Consider the following 19637-nt stretch of genomic DNA (forward strand, 5'->3'; position numbering starts at 1 on the left):
GGAAGTTTACTTCTATTCCAAGTTTACTGAAAGTTTTTATCATGAATAGATGTTGAAATTTTTGCCTACATCTGTTGGTATATCATGTGAGTTTTTTTTCTTGAGCCTGTTGATGTGATGGATAGCATTGTTCTTTTAATGTTGAACCAGTCATTTGTATCTAGGATATATTATACTTCATCAGGTATATAATTATTTTTATTCATTGTTGGATTCCATTTGCCAATATTTCTTCAAAGATTTCTGTATCAATGTTTGTGAGAGGTACTGATCTGTATTTTTCTTTTATTATAATGTATAGCTTTGGTATTAGGGTAATGTTGGCCTCATAGAATGTATAGGGAAGTATTCCCTATGCCTCAAACATTCACAAGAGATTATAGAGAATTGGTACAATTTAAAAAAAAAAAGTTTTCTAAAATTAATTAGTGAATTCATCTGGGCCTAATGCTTCTGATTTGGAAGGTTTTAACTATTGATTCCATTTATTTCACAGTCATAGCACTCTTAAGATTGTCTATTCCTTCTTGTGTGAGTTTTGGCAGATTGTCTTTCAAGGAATTGGTCTACTTTATCTTGGTTATTAAATTTATGGGCATTGCATTGCTCCTAGTGTTCCTTTATTTATTTATTTTTTTAATGTCCATGGCATCTGTGTGATGTCCCATTTTTCCTTTTTTGTATTAGTCATTTGTTTCCTCTTTCTTCTTTTCTTACTTTGCTTGACTAGAGGATTTTTAATTTTATTATCTCCTCAAATAGCCAGCTTTTATTTTTATTGGTACTGCTAATTTGTTTTTTTTTTTCCATGAATTTCTGCTATAATTTTTGCTATTTATTTTTCTTTTACTTTAGAGGTAATTTCTTTTTCTAATTTCCTAAGTTGAAAGCTTAGATTCATTTTTTCTTTCTTTCTTTCTCTCTCTCTCTCTTTCTTTCTGATGGATGGGTGTTGAAATCTCAAACTTTCTTTTGTTCTTTCATTCTTTCTTGTTTTGAGACAGGGACTCGTTTTGTCTCCCAGGCTGGAGTGCAGTGGCACTATCACAGCTCACTGCAGCCTCAATCTCCCAGGCTCAAGCAATCCTCCAACATCAGTCCCCAGAGTAGATGGGACTACAGGTCCATACAGGTGCATATCACCATGCCTGGCTTTTTTTATTTTTATTGTTTTTGGTATTTTTGTAGAGACAGGGTTTAACCGTGTTGCTAGGGTTGATCTCAAACTCCTGGGCTCAAGTGATCTGCCTGCCTCAACGTCCCAAAATGCTTATTTTGCTAAGTTGTATTTTCATTTTTGTTTCTTTCAAAATAAGCTTTTTAAATTTCTCTTGAGATTTCCTATTTGATTCATAGGCTATTTATTTATTTATTTTGAGATGGAGTCTTGCTCTGTTGCCCAGGCTGGAATGCAGTGGCTTGATCTCAGCTCAGTGCAACTTCTGCCTCCTGGGTTCAAATGATTCCCCTGCCTCAGACTCCCGAGTAGCTGGGATTATAGGCACCCACCACCACATCAGCTAATTCTTGTATTTTTAGTAGAGACAGAGTTTCACCATGTTGGCCAGGCTGGTCTTGAACTCCTGACCTCAAGGTGATCTACCCGCCTTGGCTTCCAAAGTGCTGGGATTACAGGTGTGAGCCACTGCATTCAGCCTGATTCATAGGGTATTTAGAAGTGTCTTATTTAATCCTCATATAATTAGGAATTTTCCAGCTATCATTCTATTATTGAATTTTAGTTTAATTCCATTGTGGTCTGAGATTAAATATTGTATAAAATTCTTTTAAATTTGTTAAGGTGTTTTCTATTGCCCAGACATAGTCTATCATGGTGAATCTTTATGTGACCTTGAGAAGAATGTTTTCTGTTGTTGAATGAACTAGTCTATAGATGTCAATTACATCCAGTTATCTGATGGTGTTGAGTCCAACTGTCTCCTTGTTGATTTTCTTTCTGATGGGTATGTCTGTTTCTGATAGATGGGTGTTGAAATCTCAAACTATAGTAGTGGATTCATGCACTTCTTGCAGATATGGTAAATATTGCCTTACATATTTTGACAGTCTGCTATATGCATTTACATTAATGATTTTTATGTCTTCTCAGAGAATTGACCCCTTTATGGTTATGCAATGCCCCTCTCTATCCCTGATATCTTTCCTTGCTGTGAAGTCTGCTCTGACATTAGTACAGTACTCCTTTCTTTTAGTTAGTGTTAGCATGGTATATTGTTCTCCATCTATTCACTTTTAATCTATAGTGTCATTATATTTAAAAGTAGTTTCCTGTAGCAAACATATATTTGGATCTTGTTTTTTGACGTACTCTGACAATGTCTATCTTTTCATTGCATTTAGACTACTGATACTCAAAGTGATTATTGATATAGTTGGATTAACATTCACCATATTTATTACTGTTTTCTGGTTTTTGCCCTGGTTCTTTGTTCCTATTTTTGTCTTCATCTTTTTCTGCTTTTTGCAGTTTTAATTGAACATTTTGTATAATTCCATTTTTTTTATTTTCTTAGCATGTCAGTTATACTCTTTTTAAATTTTTTGATTGGATGCCCTGGAATTGGTAAAATACATTTATAACTAACCTAAGTCCACTTTCAGAAAGCACTCTATTGCTTCACAGATAATGGGAATGCTCTATAATAACAAAATAATCCTAATCCCCTCTCTCCTCTCCCTTGTATCATTGCTGTCATTTATTTTACATAAACATATGTAAGCTCATATAATCAAAAATACCATTACTATTATTATTTTGAACAAATGTTAGGTCAATTAAGAATAAGAAAATCACAAGCTTTTACTTCACTTTCACTTATTCCTTCTCTGGTGCTCTTTCTTCTTTACACAGATCCACATTTATGACCTATATCATTTTCTGTCTCTTTAAAGAACTTCTTTTAACATTTCTTGCAAGTTAGGTCTACTAGCAACAGATTCCTTCAGTTGTTGTTTGTCTGAGAAAGTCTTTATTTCTCCTTCACTTCTGAAAAATAATTTCTCTAGAGACAGAATTCTAGGTTGGCAGGTTTCTGTTTTTCTCAATAATTTAAATATTTTACTCCGTTGTCTTTTTTACATAGTTTGTGGGGAGAAATTGCATTGTTTCTAAGAAGATGTTGAATCTTTGCTTTTATACAGGTAAGTTGTTTTCCCCACTAGTTTCTTCCAATATTTTTTTCTTTTTGCTTTTCTGTAGTTTAATTTGCCTGGGTGTCAGTGGTTTTTTTGTTTGTTTGTTTGTTTGTTGTTTAGCACTTATTTTTGGGGGGGCTAGCTGAGATTCCTGAATCTGTTTTGATAGCCAACATTAATTTGAAGAAATTTTTAGTCATTATTGTTTAAAACATTTCTTTTGCATTTCTTTTGTTCCTTTCTCACTTTCTTCTCCTTGTGGTATTTCTATTATGTGTATGTTACACCTTTTGTAGTCACAGTTTTTGGATACTTTTTACTGTTTTGTTTTTGTATTGTTTTCAATCTTTTTTTCTCTTTGCTCATGAGTTTTGGAGATTTCTACTGAGATATCCTCAAGCTTAAATATTCTTTCCTGAATTGTGTTCGGTGTTCTAATGAGCCCATCAAAGACATTTTTTAAAAAAATTTGTCACGCATTTTTATCTTTAGCATTTTTTTTTTTTGGTTCTTTCCTGGACTGCCCATTTCTGTCCTCACATTTCTCATCTGTTCTTGCATGCTTTTTGCTTTATATATTGGAACCCTTGGTATTTTAATCACAGTTTTTTTTTAAATCTCTAGTCTGATAATTCTAACATCTCTGCCATATCTGAGTCTGGTTCTGATGTTCAATATCTCTTAAGTTGTGATTTTTGCCTTTTAGTGTGCTTTATAATTTTTTTATTGATACCCAGATATTATGTATTGAGTAAAAGAAATTGCTGTAAATAGGCTTTGGGATTGTGGTAAGGCATGATGGAAGAAGAAGTATTCTGAGTCTTTCAGTAATCTTCACTAGTGCATCCCAGTTTTTTCTCCTCCTTACTAGGACAGGATGACTAGAGTGAGCCGAAGTATTTCCTTTTACCCAGGTCAGTTAGGCTCTAATAAATCTCAGCAGATTGGGCTCTGGTTAAATGATTTCTCTTGAGAACAGGCCTTGTTAAGAAAAATAGAACAATCTCGTCCATTTCAAATTGGTCTCTTTTTTCCTCCTCTGATGGAAATCTTGAAGAGATTTTTTTCTCCAATATTCACTGTGAGATCCAGGTCAAGCTCCTGGTTATAAAACTCACAAAGATATGACAGCCACATTATTAATGAGTCCCCCTGGAGTTTATAACTCTCAAAGTTGCCTACACTGAAGCCTTCAGCAATTCATTAATACAGTTGAGATTTTCCTGCCCTCCCCGTGCATTATGCAATTCTGATGGTAAATGGGAAAAATGCATCAGCAATTTCCTAAAAAGAACATGGTAAACTGAGTCTTGTGCCTCTTAAGAACAAGAGTCTGGGTCACCCTACCAGTTAACCTGGACTAATGGAGTTGCAAGCCAAAGATGAAAAGAATGTAGAATGATGAGTAGAGGAAGGAATAGGTGAGTACCAGTTGAAGCTTCAAGCTCAGTTGGAATAGCAGAGGCATGAACAAGAATCCCAAAGGAGCTATTCACAGAATTTATATGAACCAAGTCAATCTGAGCAGTTTAAGGGGTAGACTACGATGAATCACCTAGATTATGCTTTAGTACTGAAGAACTCATGTCCCCAGTTCCTGACACTGCAAACTGAGACCCTCTCCAAAGATTTCCCATGACTGAAGAGACGTTCCCTTTTCTCAAAGGCAGCACACATTCAACAAGTAGTTGATGCAGGGCTATAAAGACATGGTCCCCCTTTCCCACGTCAGAACTAACTTTCAGGGCCATTTCATCTCCAGAGCACCCATGGGGATTGGCTGAAGCTTTTGTTGAGACCTCATTGTAATCCAACTTCTTCCTCTGTCCTACCTCACTTTCTTTATATTTCTATTCTGAGTATATTTTTTGAAAATATTACTGGGGAAACTGGCTTTTAGCAGTCACCCATGTTTTGTTTTGGTATGTGAAAAAGACTAAACACAGGTCTCTTTATGTTCAGACAAGCCAATATAAGGCTGTTTCCATTTTATGATTTCTGTAAATTGAATCTGAAACCTGGAATTTTGTGATCATGCATGCAACAGGAGGATTCTCATAGTATAATTTAAACAGACGTCTATGTAATCTGAGTACCTCAGACAGATGTTTGTTCAACTTACTGCTGGCCACTCCTGATGAAAAAGAAAACGCTGGTTTACAATTCTGGGCATTGCAGATGAGGGTGCTATTAGGAAAGAAGTAGTAAAAAGACTAAGACATCTGGAAGAGGCAAATGATTTTAACCAGGCTTAAATAACCAACCCCTTTTGAATGAGAAAAATTTGATTGAAATTACTAAAGTTGGCCAGGCAGGGTGGCTCATGCTTGTAATTCCAGCACTTTGGGAGTCTGAGGCGGGTGGATCACCTGAGGTCAGGAGTTCGAGACCAGCCTGACCAACATGGCTAAACCCCATCTCTGCTAAAAATACAAAAATTAGCCAGACATGGTGGCTCATGTCTATAATCCCAGCTACTTGGGAGGCTGAGGCAGGAGAATGACTTGAACCCGGGAGGTGGATATGCAACAGTGTTTCACCATTGTTGGCCAGGCTGGTCTTGAACTCCTGACCTCAAGTGATATGCCCGCCTCTGCCTCCCAAAGTGCTGGGATTACAGGTGTGAGCCACCGCGCCAGGCCCAATATTTCTTCTCCCACATTTTCTCTTACAAAAAGACCCACTAAATATAGGCAGAAGAACTGGGTGGAATCCAGAGGTGAATATGTTTAAAAATTAAGTTCTTAGTCCTTTTTAACTTAAGATTCAAAAGTAAAACACAGAATTGAAATATGTTTTCTTTGATTCACAGAACAAGTTAGGACTCTAGGGTTCCCAGACACAACACACTGATAGAGGCAAGATGTAGCTGACTGAAAAAGTCAAGCATTTCAATCTTATATAACATCTCCATATAGACATAGGTTCATTCTCCTAGGTGAGAAGTCTCTTGCCCCTAACCCAAATCACAAAAAAACTGTGGGGTTAAACCAGGAGGAGAGATGCTGGTAATATGCGGGAAAGACAAGAAAAGAGGTAGAATGAGAGTGGATTCTGTGTTAAAATATAAACATGCAGCCTGAACTGTTTATAAATTCTAATGAATTTTAACGTAAGTCAATGGACCTCATTATCAACCTACATAACATGAATGCCCGAAAGTAATATTACACAAGACTAAGCAGGAAGTTTTCTAACTTAGTGCTGCTTCAGATGGAAGCATGAACAAAGTATCTTTTTTTATATATGTGTATGTTTAGGGTATAGGGGTGGTTTATCAGAAGAAATTAGAATAGAGAGGCTGAAGGAAAAAATACAAATGTGGGCAACAGAGCCATTTGAAGAACTGACTGAGGACAGGAAAAAGAGATAAAGAGATGACCCAAAATGGAGGGTCCAAAAGATAAGAGGTAGGAACCTATTAGAATAAAGGCCAGTAAGCTGGTGTTGGATCACAGGCACCCATCAAGCTGGTGAGCAGGCGTGCCTGAGCTCACAGGCATATAACCCTACCAAAATCCACATGGTCCAGGCCCAGAGAGATATTGTCCTTAAATATAGGCAAAATGGGAATTCCAATATTTGTTTGCAAAAATATTTAGAGGGATTCTAGTACATTATGTATTCACAGCAGTTCTTAATAATATCTGATCCTCATTTTTCTTTCATCCCCAGCAACTCTCAGATGCTTTCTTTCCTTCCCAGATGAATTCAGCCTATCTTGCTACCTGATTACCTCCCACCTACAAACAGCATCTTCCCCCATTAAATAATCCCCTTAGTTGCTCAACACTTAGAGGTTAATTTTCTTTTTTTTTTTTAGAAGGAAAAAAAGGAAGAAAGAAAGAGAGAAAGAAAAAAAAGAATGAAGAAGAGGAAGAAAAAGGAAGAGAAAGAGGGAGAGAGAAGGGGAGTATTGCTTTATTGCCCAGGCTAGAATGCAGTCTAATAAAGGGAATTGAAAACCTCTTTTATGCTAATAATTGTGCTTAACAATGGAGACAGGAAGGAATAAGGGAAGAAAATAACAAACAAGCAGCCAACCAATATTTCATTTAAACCTATGAAATGCTATGCAATTATTGAGGGTGATTTACTTCCAATTATGTAGTCACTTTTGGAATAGGTGTGATGTACTGATAAGAATGTATGTTTTGTGTATTTGAAGTGGAGAGTTCTATAAATGTTTATTAAGTTTACTTGTTCCGGGTCTGAGTTCAATCCTGGATGTCCTTGTTAATTTTCTATCTCGTTGATCAGTCTAATATTGACAATGAGATGTTACAGTCTCCCACTATTATTGTGTGGGAGGCTAAGTCTCTTTATAAGTCATTAAGAACTTGTCTTATGTATCTGGGTTTTCCTGTATTGGGTGCGGTTAATTTTCTTAAAAGAATCTGCACAGGCTGGGCGTGGTGGCTCCCAGTACTTTGGGAGGCCGAGGCGGGCGGATCACAAGGTCAGGAAATAGAGATCATCCCGGCCAAAAATCCCGTCTCTACTAAAAATACAAAAAAATTAGCTAGGTGTGGTGGCGCCTTCCTGTAATCCCAGCTACTTGGGAGGTTGAGGCAGGAGAATACTTGAACCAGGGAGTCAGAGGTTGCAGTGAGCTGAGAATGTACCACTGCACTCCAGCCTGGATGACAGAGTGAGACTCCATCTCAAAAAAAGAAAAAAAAAAAAGAATCTAAGAATCTGCACACACATATTTGTCCTTTGTCTCTTCAAGGCCAGTTGTCTGTGGTGGAGGAAGTGTTGTGAATCTCCTAATCATTAATTTTGTCTCCTCGTACTAGTTTTCAGCAAGGTTTAGCTGGAGATTTTATTCCTTTTGCAAGAACCTTACCACCTAGGATTGGCCCTAATGGCCTGAGGCATCCATTTTAAGCAATGAATTAACTTATCTCCTATGCATCTGGAGTGGCACCCACGATCTACCATTCTTGGGAGAACTGAGAAAATAGTCACTCAAACCCTGTCTGCACAGACTAATTCTCTTATGGAACTAGTTGAGAACTAGGGTAGCTATTGTATACAACCTTCATCTGCTCTCTAAAACAGCCAGATGAAGGTTGTATATAATAGCTACCCTTCATCTGTCCTCTAAAACAGCCTAGTTTTAGAGAGCAGATGAAGGTTGTATACAATAGCTACCCTACAAGATCCATATCTAGGAGTTATGATTATCAAGTTTCTCACAATCCTGAGTGCCTGACCCAGTGAAGAGCATTAAATAAAGAACTGAGGCCAGGCACGGTGGCTCACGCCTGTTATCCCAGCACATTGGGAGGCCAAGGCAGGTGGATCTCCTGAGGTTAGGAGTTCGAGACCAGCCTGGCCAACATGGTGAAACCCCATCTCTACTAAAAATGTAAAAATTTGCCAGGTTTGGTGGTCCCAGCTACTCAGGAAGCTGAGGCATGAGAATCACTTGAACCTGGGAGGCAGAGATTGCAGTGAGCTGAGATCACGCCACTGTATTCCAGCCTGGGCAACAGAGTAAGACTCAGTCTCACATACACACACAAAAAGACTTGAAAGAATAAATAAATGACCCAGGACTGGTGATTTTATCTAGATAAACAAGCCATAAAAGTCAGAGTTCTAAAGTAAATGGATAACAGAGAATATCTAAAAAATTTCACTTGTACTTCAACCTGTGCCAAGAAAGTTTTTAATGAACACCTTCCTCGTATTAAACCATGGCCACAGTGTACTCTATTGTTCCCTTTCTCTGCAGAAAGGTTTAGTTGTGCACCTGGACAGCCTGACTGTATGAGCTGGAACACAGTGTGTGCTATCAGACAAGGGACACGTTCCAGAGAAGAGAGCAGGAGAAAACCCCAAACTGAAGTGTTTGCTTCTGATAGATACTTGTTCTATTTTTACTCTGGAACCCAGCACATGAGGTTAGGGTGAGGTCAATGTCTGGTATCATGACATTTCTAAACCAGTCACTGCGTGCTGTTTCACCTCAGCTATCAACGACTTCCTGTTGTTTCATTTGTCAGATGCAGTCTGATAAGCCCAAGGTGAGCCGTGTCCTGTTTGTCGTCTCTGATATATGGGAATCCATCTTCATACAGGATGCTGTGGTGTGTAAAACAAACCACAGTGAAACAGTTAAGGAGTTGCTGCAGTGTTTTAAGCTTCTGTATTTTGCAGCGTTCTCTCACCACAATTTGGAGTCAAGGCAATGGATATTCCTTAACCTTCTCCTTGCTCTACTCCCCTATTAGCCTGTGAATTCTTAAACCTTCAGCACAACAGGGACCTGCAGGAGGTGCCACACCTGGGCTCTTGATCAGATTCAACAACATCAGTAATTACAGAAGCAGAACGTTAAGTAAAAGGAAGGGCGATAAACAATGGGATCCTGGAAGGTGGCCAGTTCCTTGGCCTTGATTCTGTGCTTACCACAGTATAACTCTAATAACTGAACACAGGCGGGGCAAAAAAGGCCCAAGCTGCCCAACAGGGTCTCCAAGCAGCTGCTAGCCTGTAAGGTCAAGTAGGGCAATATGTTCAGACTTTCCAGAAAGTTCTACGTGTGTGGAAAAAAAAGTCCCACATACCACACTTTTCAAAAAGTGGAATAGGCTACAGCTTAATAAACGAGTTCCAGCTGTTTAAAATTAGACTGCTAAAAGAAATTCCATGTAAGAATATTCTCTGGGGCTATCACATTTTCATTAAATTAGAACCTGGATAATTCCTTCACTTAAAGTATTGACCTCTCCAAATTGAAGGCTGAGATAGTTCTATATAGGCATATTGTTATAAATCGATATGCTTATCGTTGATAGGCATATTGGTTGTAGTAATGCCATCTCCATTACTTAAATTGCTTTCATTACTTAGTTTTAAAGTTGTGTGTTTTTAAAAGTGAAATGCTTGCATTTCCACACAGAAGACAATGACCACACTAAAACCATTTGACTCATGGGAAACAGAGTGGAAACTGGAAGAATTTTGAACCAGCATTTAGGAATCTGGGTGATGATTCCCATTTTACTATTTGTCATTTTCATGCACTTGGAAAACTCTCTTCAGCTCTTCTGTTCAAGTACAATACTGAAATTATGTGTATGGAACATCACGGTTGCTCAAGTCCATCCTAGCTCTCAAATTGAGAATGCCGTAACTTTTTTGGTATGAACCATATTTTAGATATACGTCTTAATAACAAACAGACACATATAACTTGGCCTCTTAAACTGGGGTAGGGGTTTTTTCTAGATATAGTTCATCCTTCTTCTAGGACTTTTTCATGTCTATTTAATGCAATAAAGTGACAAGATCCTTTCTAGTTTCTATTTCCCTTGTGTTAGAATCTGACCTTATGGTGATATTGGTCTCTTCTAATTACAAAACCCACCACTCTTAAATTGATGCATTTTTTGACACATTGAAAAGTATCCATTCTTATTCCTCTGCCATTTAGGGATACTTCAGTGGGAAAGTTTAAGGGGAATAGATCTAAGAAAATCTAGCATGTCTCTTCTTTGGAATACAAAAGGACTTACTTAATACAAAATATACATATCCATTTTGCTCAACAATATAGATAACTTGCATTATAAGCTTCTGTCTGAGTATGTATTTTTAAGTCCTTGGAGTTCTCTCTGCCATCGAGCTTTTTACTGCCTGCTCACTTGTGCTGTTTGTCTCTTTGATATCTCCCCTGCTGCACCATCTCAGAGCCTTATAAGGCTATCCTGATCCTGGCAAGAGATTAAATGTTTCTTTTGCAATATTTTTCATCTTTGCCAAAGCAATTATCATTAGTTTAGGAAAAGTGTTGCCCAAGTTTTTCCATATACTATCAGCAAGATCAATTAATAGTATTTATAAATTGTATGATTTACTTCAGTTTAATTTTGTGAAAATGAAACTAGCAAGGATTTCAAATCTTTCTTTAGCTATAATAATAAAAAAAAGATGTATCTTTGTGCACACACAGAGTTTCATGCACAATATAATTCTTAGAACAAACAAAAAAAATTATCCTGAGATAAAGAGATAATTCCTGAAGGGAACAGAATAGGAAGATAAATATCACCAGGAATTTGGCCTTTCCTTCACTGTCTAATTTCTGGCATACAATAACTTTATCTAAAAATGGCATGCAAGCTTTCTCTAAAAAAAAAAAAAAAAAAAAAGTTTTGTTTACAGAATGCCAGAATAGGTCTGGTTTCCCTTTCAATTGTTTCTCCTTCATATCAATGAAGCTTGGGTCACAGATTTCACGTGGCCTGTTCTTTGTTTGGAGAACAACGCTGGCACACTAGGTGTGGAGACTAAAGGAGAGAGGAGACTAGAGAACAGAGCCAGCTTCCCTCTGAGTCAGACACTGAAGGGCTGTGGGAAAGGGAGCTGGCCTCCAGGGCCTTCCGATCTGACCACTTTTTCAAGCCACTCCTTTTTCTTGCAGGAAGGAGGAGGCCGAGCCCTCTTGCCACCAGAGAAGATCAATCAGGATCCCTCTGAGGCAGGGACAGCCACATATCCTAGCCTGCCAAAGACACAGGATGAATTTCAAAGGAACAGATATGGCAAGTCACCAACAAATAGATCCATATGTTGTTGTTGTTGTTTTACAGTGAAAATGGCTTATTTTTTTTAATTGAAAAACTACCACATGCTTATTATGCAAAATTCAGACAACACATAAAAAGGCAAGCAGTGGAGGCAAGATTTGAACCTAGGCAGCCAAGCTCCAGGGTTTAAGATCTTTACTCTGTAGTAGTTAGTTACTACTGCCTCTCGGATCTTTCCAGAATTAAATAAGAGCTCCAAGCTACTATTTGAATCACAGTTTGGTGAAAGACAGGAAGTGAATTTTTTAGAACCTGGAGATCTGGCAATGAAGAACTGGCTTATAAACAGAGTTTAATAATAATGGCTCACATGCTTATCAGATGAAAGGCATTATACCACAATAATATGTATGTGTATGTGCACATACACAGTGTGTGTAAGAAATCTCATTTAATCCTCACAATAATCTGTCAGTTACAGTTTACTCTCACCAATCTACAGACATGGCACCTGCAGCTCACAGTTTTAAACAATTTTCTAGAATTACAAAGCTTATACTCTGTAATAATGAAGTTAGGACTGGGATCTGTCTGACCAGATTCCCAACACTTCATATGAATTTGTTCAGTGTCAAAGGTATGCAGGTATTATGAAAAAGAAAAAAAATACAGAAAAGAAAAAATCACAGATCATCTCCCCTACAATGTGCGATAATGACTGAGCACCAGGACACCTGGGTTTCAATCCTAAGGTAGCCATTAATGGATCACATGATGGGCAAATCACGCAGTTTCTGTACTTTGGTTTCCCATTGAAATTAGTGGGATGTGATAGGTTAGTGGTTCTTAATTGTTGGTGATCATAAACCATTTCCATCAATTCAATGAACTCTCCCTCCAGAAAAATGTATAAATGAGCATAAGACATAAAACTGCATTCAATTCAGTAGTGACATCCTAGTATATATTTATTGTCAGGACTTCCCATTGAAATGCAATGTGATTGAGTGCAAAGGACTCTATGTTTTTCCTGTCTATATCCCCAGCTACTAGAGCACTACTTGGTACATCATAGGCTCTGGAGAACTATCAATTGAATGAATACATAGATGAGGGCTCCTGGTCTCCTTGAAATTGACCCATCCTCAACCCAGTTAAAAAAACCATAGATTGAATTATTTATGAGATCCCTTTTGGTTCTGAAAGATCTAAGCTTCAACCAAATGAAATAGCCAAACGCCTTTTTTTGGCCAGTAATAACGAAAATTACATGTGCTTCAACCTAATACGTTAATTTGCAATTTTACCAACTTGTCTAATAGTGAGCATGCACATGTGCACTATCATACACGGCACTATTAGTGTTAGTCCTGCTTATCTGTGACAGCTGTTACTTACCTTGCATTTACCACATGATAAAACCCAGGCAAACAGATAAATGTGAAGTATTTCCTGCTTCTTGGAAACTGCCTGTGAATGCAAACAAAGTCCCTTTCTGTTTAAGGTACAGTTCAGTTGTACTTTCTTCTTAAATTACATAATTTCAAATTTATCAGGATTTAAATATTTCAATGTTTTCTTAATGAGTTAGCAACTAAACAGATTACAATTGAATTTAATATAAGGAGGTCAGTGATATGGTTCGGCTCTGTGTCTCCACCCAGATCTCACCTTGAATTGTAATCCCCATAATCCCCACATGTTAGGGGCAGAACCAGATAGAGGTGACCAGATCATGGAGACAGTTTTTCCCATGCTGTTCTCCTGATAGTGAATGAGTCTCATGAGATATGATGATTTTATAAATGTCTGGCGTTTCCCCTACTTGCACTCACTCTGTCCTGCTGCCCTGTGAAAAAGATGCCTGCTTCTCCTTTGCCTTCCATCATAATTGTAAGTTTCCTGAGGACTCTCCAGCAATATGGAACCATGAGTCAATTAAACCACTTTCCTTTATAAATTACCCAACCTCAGGTATTTCTTCATAGCAGTGTGAGAACTTACTGATACAATAAATTGGTACTGGGAGTGGGGTGCCACTGTAAAGATACCTGAAAATGTGGAAGCAACTTTGAAACTGAGTAACAGGCAAAGGTTGGAACAGTGTAAAGGGCTCAGAAGAAGACAGGAAAATGTGGGAAAGTTTGGAACTTCCTAGAGACTTGTTAAATGGTTTTGAACAAAATGCTGATAGTGATATAGACAATAAAGTCTAGGCTGAGGGGATCTCAGATGGAGATGAGGAACTTGTTGGGAACTGGAGTAAAGGTAACTCTTGTTATGCCTTAGCAAAGAGATTGGTAGTATTTTGCCTCTGCCCTAGAGATGTGTGAAACTTTGAACTTAAGAGAGATGATTTAGGGTATCTGGTGGATGAAATTCCTAAGCAGTAAACCCTTCAAGAGAAAGCATAAAAGTTTAGAAAATTCACAGCCTGACAATGTGATAGAAAAGAAAACTCATTTTCTGGGGAGAAATTCAAGCCAGCTGCAAAAATTCGCTTAAGTAACAAGAAGCCAAATGATAATCATCAAAACAATAAGGAAAATATCTCTCCATGAAAGGCATGCTAGAGACCTTCATGGCAGCCCCTCCCATCACAGGCCTGGAGGACTAGAAGTGAAAAATGGTTTTGTGGGCCAGGCCCAGGACTCCCCTGCTCTGTGCAGCCTCAGGACATTGTATCCTGTGTCTCATCTGCTTCAGCTCTAGTTAAGGCTAAAAGGGACCAAGATACAGCTTGGGCTGTGGCTTCAGAGGGTTCAAGCCCCAAGTCTTGGCAATATCCATGTGGTATTGAGCCTGTGGGTGCACAGAAGTCAAGAATAGAGGTTTGGGAATATCTGCCTAGATATCAGAGGATGTATGGAAACACCTGGATGTCTCTCAGGCAGAAGTTTACTGCAGGGGTGGAGTTCTCATGGAAAACTTCTGCTAAGGCGGTACAGAAAGGAAATGTGGGGTCTGAGTCCCCACACAGAGTCCCCACTGGGGCACTGCCTAGTGAGTTGTGAGAAGGGGGCCACCATCCTCCAGACCCCAGAATGATAGATCCACTGACAACTTGCACAGTGCATGTGGAAAAGCTGCAGGCACTCAACACCAGCCCATCAAAGCAACTGAGAGGGGGCTGTACCCTACAAAGCCACGGGGGTGGAGGAGCCTGAGGCCATGGGAGTCCACCTCTGGAATCAGCATGACCTGGATGTGAGACATGGATTCAAAAGAGGTCATTTGGTAACTTTAAATTTTAATGACTTCCCTATTGGATTTCAGATTTACACGAGGCCTGTAACCCCTTTGTTTTGGCCAATTTCTCCCTTTGGACTGGGAGTGTTTACCCAATGCCTGTACCCTCATTGTATCTAGGAAGTAACTAACTCACTTTTGATCTTATAGGCTCACAGGCAGAATGAATTAGCCTTGTCTCAGATAAGTCTTTGGACTGTGGAATTTAGAGTTAATGCCGAAATGAGCCAAGGCTTTGGGGAACTGTTGGGAAGGCATCATTTGTTTTGAAATGTGAAAGGACATGAGATGTAGGAGGGGCCAAGAGTGTAATAATATGTTTTGGCTCTGTGTCTTCACCCAAACCTCACCTTGAATTGTAATCCCTGTGATCCCCACATGTCGAGAGTGGGACCAATTGGATCACGGAGGCATTCTACCCCATGTTGTTCTCATGATAGTGAGTGATCTGATGGTTTTATAAGCATCTGGCATTTCCCTGTTTGCACTCACTCCATCCTGCCGCCCTGTGAAGAAGGTGCCTTCTTCTCCTTTGCCTTCTACCATGATTGTAAGTTTCCTGAGGCCTTGCCAGCAATGTCTAACTGTGAGTCAATTAAACCTCTTTCCTTTATAAATTACCCAGTCTTGAGTATTTCCTCATAGCTGTGTGAGAACAGACTAATACAATCAGACTTCCAAAATAATTGTTAAAATGAGAAAACAGTGGCTAACCAGAAGCAAAGCTTTTTAAAATGCATGCCAAGCATAAACTTTGGGTGAAAGTGTAGAATCACTATCCTATTGTGTGACTTCTGTGTTTGATCATAAACATCAGGTTTAGCATTTATTCAGCATTCCAGGTATTCTGTGACCTCCAGTTCCACTACTCAAGCATTGCGTATTATGATTTTTTTTTAACAGAATTTCTTTATATTGCCCAGGCTGGCCTCAAACTCCTTGGCTCAAGTGATCCTCCTGCCTTAGCCTCCTGACTATCTGCGACCACAGGTGATGCCACCATGCCCAGCTCTACAAATTTTTAGAGGCATCAAAAGATATCTACTGTAGAAGACTCTTGGTATTAAAAATTAAAAATTTTTAAATTAAAATCACTGAAACAAATAGTATACACTCTGAGTTAACTTGATGTAGGATAATGATTGTGATAGTATTTCTAAAATATACTGTGGAATATGTTGCCTAATTAAGTCTTACTTATTATTTACATATGGCAATGGCAATTTATTTAGATTTGTGAGGAAAAAAAATGACAGTATATCAAAGTTCTGACACGTGCTAAGACTACTCCTGCCCCTTCTTAACCATAAAAATTTAATGCATGGTGTTTCAGTGAGACTTCCACTAGTCTCCAGCTAAACTTTCTTCTTTTAAAACATTGTTTTAGAGAAGTTTCCATTAAGATGGGTTGAGGTAGAAGTAAGATTAAAATAATAAACAAAAAAAACTGTATGCAGAAGCATGTCAATGCTTGCCAAATAAAAGAAGAACAGAAATGTGATATGAATAGTGTAACCTTTAGCATGTATTCCCCTAAACCATTCCTACTGTCTGCTATATTCATTATCAAGTTCCAAGTGGGGGGAAAAAAAGGAAAAGATTTTGTTGCCTTGCTCTATTAGCTGCGTTTTTGAAATAGTTGGCTTGTCCATTGCTAGTTGAAAGTGTCCAAAATATGATAGAATTGGATGAAAGAAATGAATATTTGAATCCTAAAGCAATTCACATTCCTGAATGGGGTGTGTGTGTGTGTGTGTGTGTGTAAGAGAGAGGGTACTAAGACAAAAATTAAATATGTTTATTCAATTAATCTAGTAAATAATAAAATTATCAAAAAATACTGAATAAAAAGGCACAGGGAAAACAAAAGATTATCTAACCCAGAATTACCAACTTTAGTTGTCTTTCTTTAATTCTTTATAGATGCTCCCCTATCATTCAGTCATGGAGAGGTAAGTCTGAATTTATTTTCTAAGAAGCTAGATCTTATTAACATACCATGTAACTTACTTCAAGGTAGCTTTTTCTAAAAACAGTATTACTACCATGCAGTCTTAAGTACCCATGCCCTGGGAACACTTAGAGGGAATGAGACGATTGGGGGAAAGAAGATGGAGATCAAATCTACTTGAAAGAAATACGTCATGAGGAAACTTGAAACTATTGAATACAGAGAAGTTTGAGAATCTTTCTTAATCTAAATTATTTTTTCTATATTTATCGCCTTTTATCACTGGTAATGTGATTTTCTGTACTAAATAAAGGTAAATGTAAGTATTATGTTTAGAATTTAATTGTGTATTTCCTCAAGGAAATGCCTTTCTTTCTTTTTCTTTTTCTTTTTTTCTTTTCTTTTCTTTCTTTTTTTTTTTTTTTTTTTTGAGACAGAGTCTCACTCTGTCACCCAGGCTGGAGTGCAGTGACACAATCTCGGCTCACTGCAACCTCTACTTCCCAGGTTCAAGTACTTCTCCTGCCTCAACCTCCTGAGTAGCTGGGACTACAGGTACATGCCACCGTGCACGGGTAACTTTTGTATTTTTAGTAGAGATAAGGTTTCGTCACGTTGGCCAGGCTGGTCTTTAACTCTTGGCCTCAAGTGATCTGCCTGCCTCTTCCTCCCAAAGTGCTAACATTATAGATGTGAGCCACCATGCCCAGCTGTGGAAATGCCTTTCATAATAGAGAGTAGAGTTTAGATTGTAAAATTATTAACTACTTTAATGGGGTTTGTGTTACCAAGTGTCTTAAAAACCAGTGGTCTAGAATTCATTTCTAACCTATACTCCTACTTCTCTCTGTTCTTTTTAAGTATGTGAAGATTCTGACGAAATACAATAAAGTGAATTATTTTTTGGACTGTATCAACGTTAAAATTATGAAAATATTGAAAGGAGAAGAAAGAGGAAAAAAAGAAGAGTAAAATATAGGAGATTTCCTCGCCGCCCCCCTCCCCACCCCCCGCTTTATTAAAGAGAGCCACAAAAACCATGAAGGTGTGTTTTTATGAGGTCATATGAGAGAAGGAAGAAAAAGTGTGAGAAAATTTAACATTTGCAAATTGGAAGCAGAAGCTGGAGGCCATCTGGAGCAGCAATGTCCCTCTTCATTACCTTATCTCCCAATACGAAAGGAAGCAGAAACAAAAGCCAGGGTTTCTCCCTGATCAGTAGCCAGAAAACCAGCTATAAAGGAGAAAAGATACAACTACCCTGGAGGAAGATGTAAAAGATTTCTACTACATTGAGGAGAAAGGTTACTGATCAGTGCACTGTGGTTTACATTATTTAAAATGTCTCAAATATATCAAAGAAAGCAAGGGGAGAGTAAGGAATGCTAAAACAGAAGTATCGTAGACGAAATACTAAAACTTAAATATATTTGATCCTCATTTGACCTAATGAATAGTAAAATTATAAAGAGGTAATAAATAAAAGGGCAAATTAAAAAAATAGAAATAAAAGAGAAACAGAAAGCATCATTAAGTCTTTTCCTCACCATCAGAAGGTAAAAACTATAAAGAGGAAAACAGAGTCTCAGACAATGAAATGGCAAAATAACCTTCAACTTGAAACTGCAAAACTCCATCGCAGAAAGCATCTCAGATTACATTAGAAGAATGTCTTTGCTGGTTGCCTGCAATGGTTCCAGGCTCAGATTGTCATAAAGATTCATAGGAAAAGTTTGTTTCTCTTCCCCAGATCATGACAGTCAAGATAAAACAATGCCTTTGAGACTTTTATCAAAATAGTGAACCACAGCAGCCACTAAACTCTCTAATTTAGAGATTAGAATCACCCGAGGAGCTACTAAGGATCTAATTCACATGATCCCTCCTTGCCAGGGATGCTATTTCATTATCTGAGAAAGAGGCCCAGGGATTCACATTCTTAACTGGTATCTAAGGTGATCCTAGAACAGGGGGCTCCTGAATCTCACCTTGAGAAGCACTACATTCGAAGTTGCTATAGTAATCTCTTGGTGCTTATGCCGCCCTGGGTAGGTTGTGTTGGTGAACCTAAGGAATGTTAGTCTGTTCCCTTAAAAAAAGAGTGAGCACAAGTCTAGTATTTGCATAAAGAAAAAAATGTAAGGTATTTCTCGGCAACCTGTGCAGCTACTGGCAGACCTTCTCCCTGCTAAAGCCAGATATTTTGCAAAATTCACCAGACTACTATTTTCTGAGGTTCAAAGGAATAGTGTGCTTTGAAAGCCATTTTCAGATGACTTCTTAAGATGCTATAAAAACAATCTATGTAAGTATATATTTAAGTACATTGTTTTAAAGGCAAAATATATGCTACTTGTTCAAGTCACCACATGAGATTTTCAGTACCATATACTGGCTTGATTTGAATGAAAATTTCTGGAAACATGATCTCAGATTACCTTCAAATAATTAAAATCACAAAGGAAAAACTGGACAGTCCTACCTCTGTTTCAAATTTACTTGTTTCTGATGACACTCATCTTTCTACATTTTCTTGCTGTTTTATGCCCCTGGTTTTCTAGTAAGCTCTTCTAAAGCACAGTGGGCTGTTACAGGCATTTAGGTTTGTGAGAGTATCAGTACATTATCAACCACAGATCAAAACCCCCAGATAGCAGTCTTGCTTTACTGACTTAAAAGGAACTTGTAATAAAAAGCCCCTTTTCAATAGGGGTTTCTGTGTGTTACTTTCTTCAGCA

This window comes from Aotus nancymaae, unplaced genomic scaffold, assembly GCF_030222135.1.
Source record: "Aotus nancymaae isolate 86718 unplaced genomic scaffold, 86718_ANA_hifiasm-v0.15.2.pri h1tg000014l, whole genome shotgun sequence".
In the NCBI taxonomy this organism is placed as follows: Eukaryota; Metazoa; Chordata; class Mammalia; order Primates; family Aotidae; genus Aotus; species Aotus nancymaae.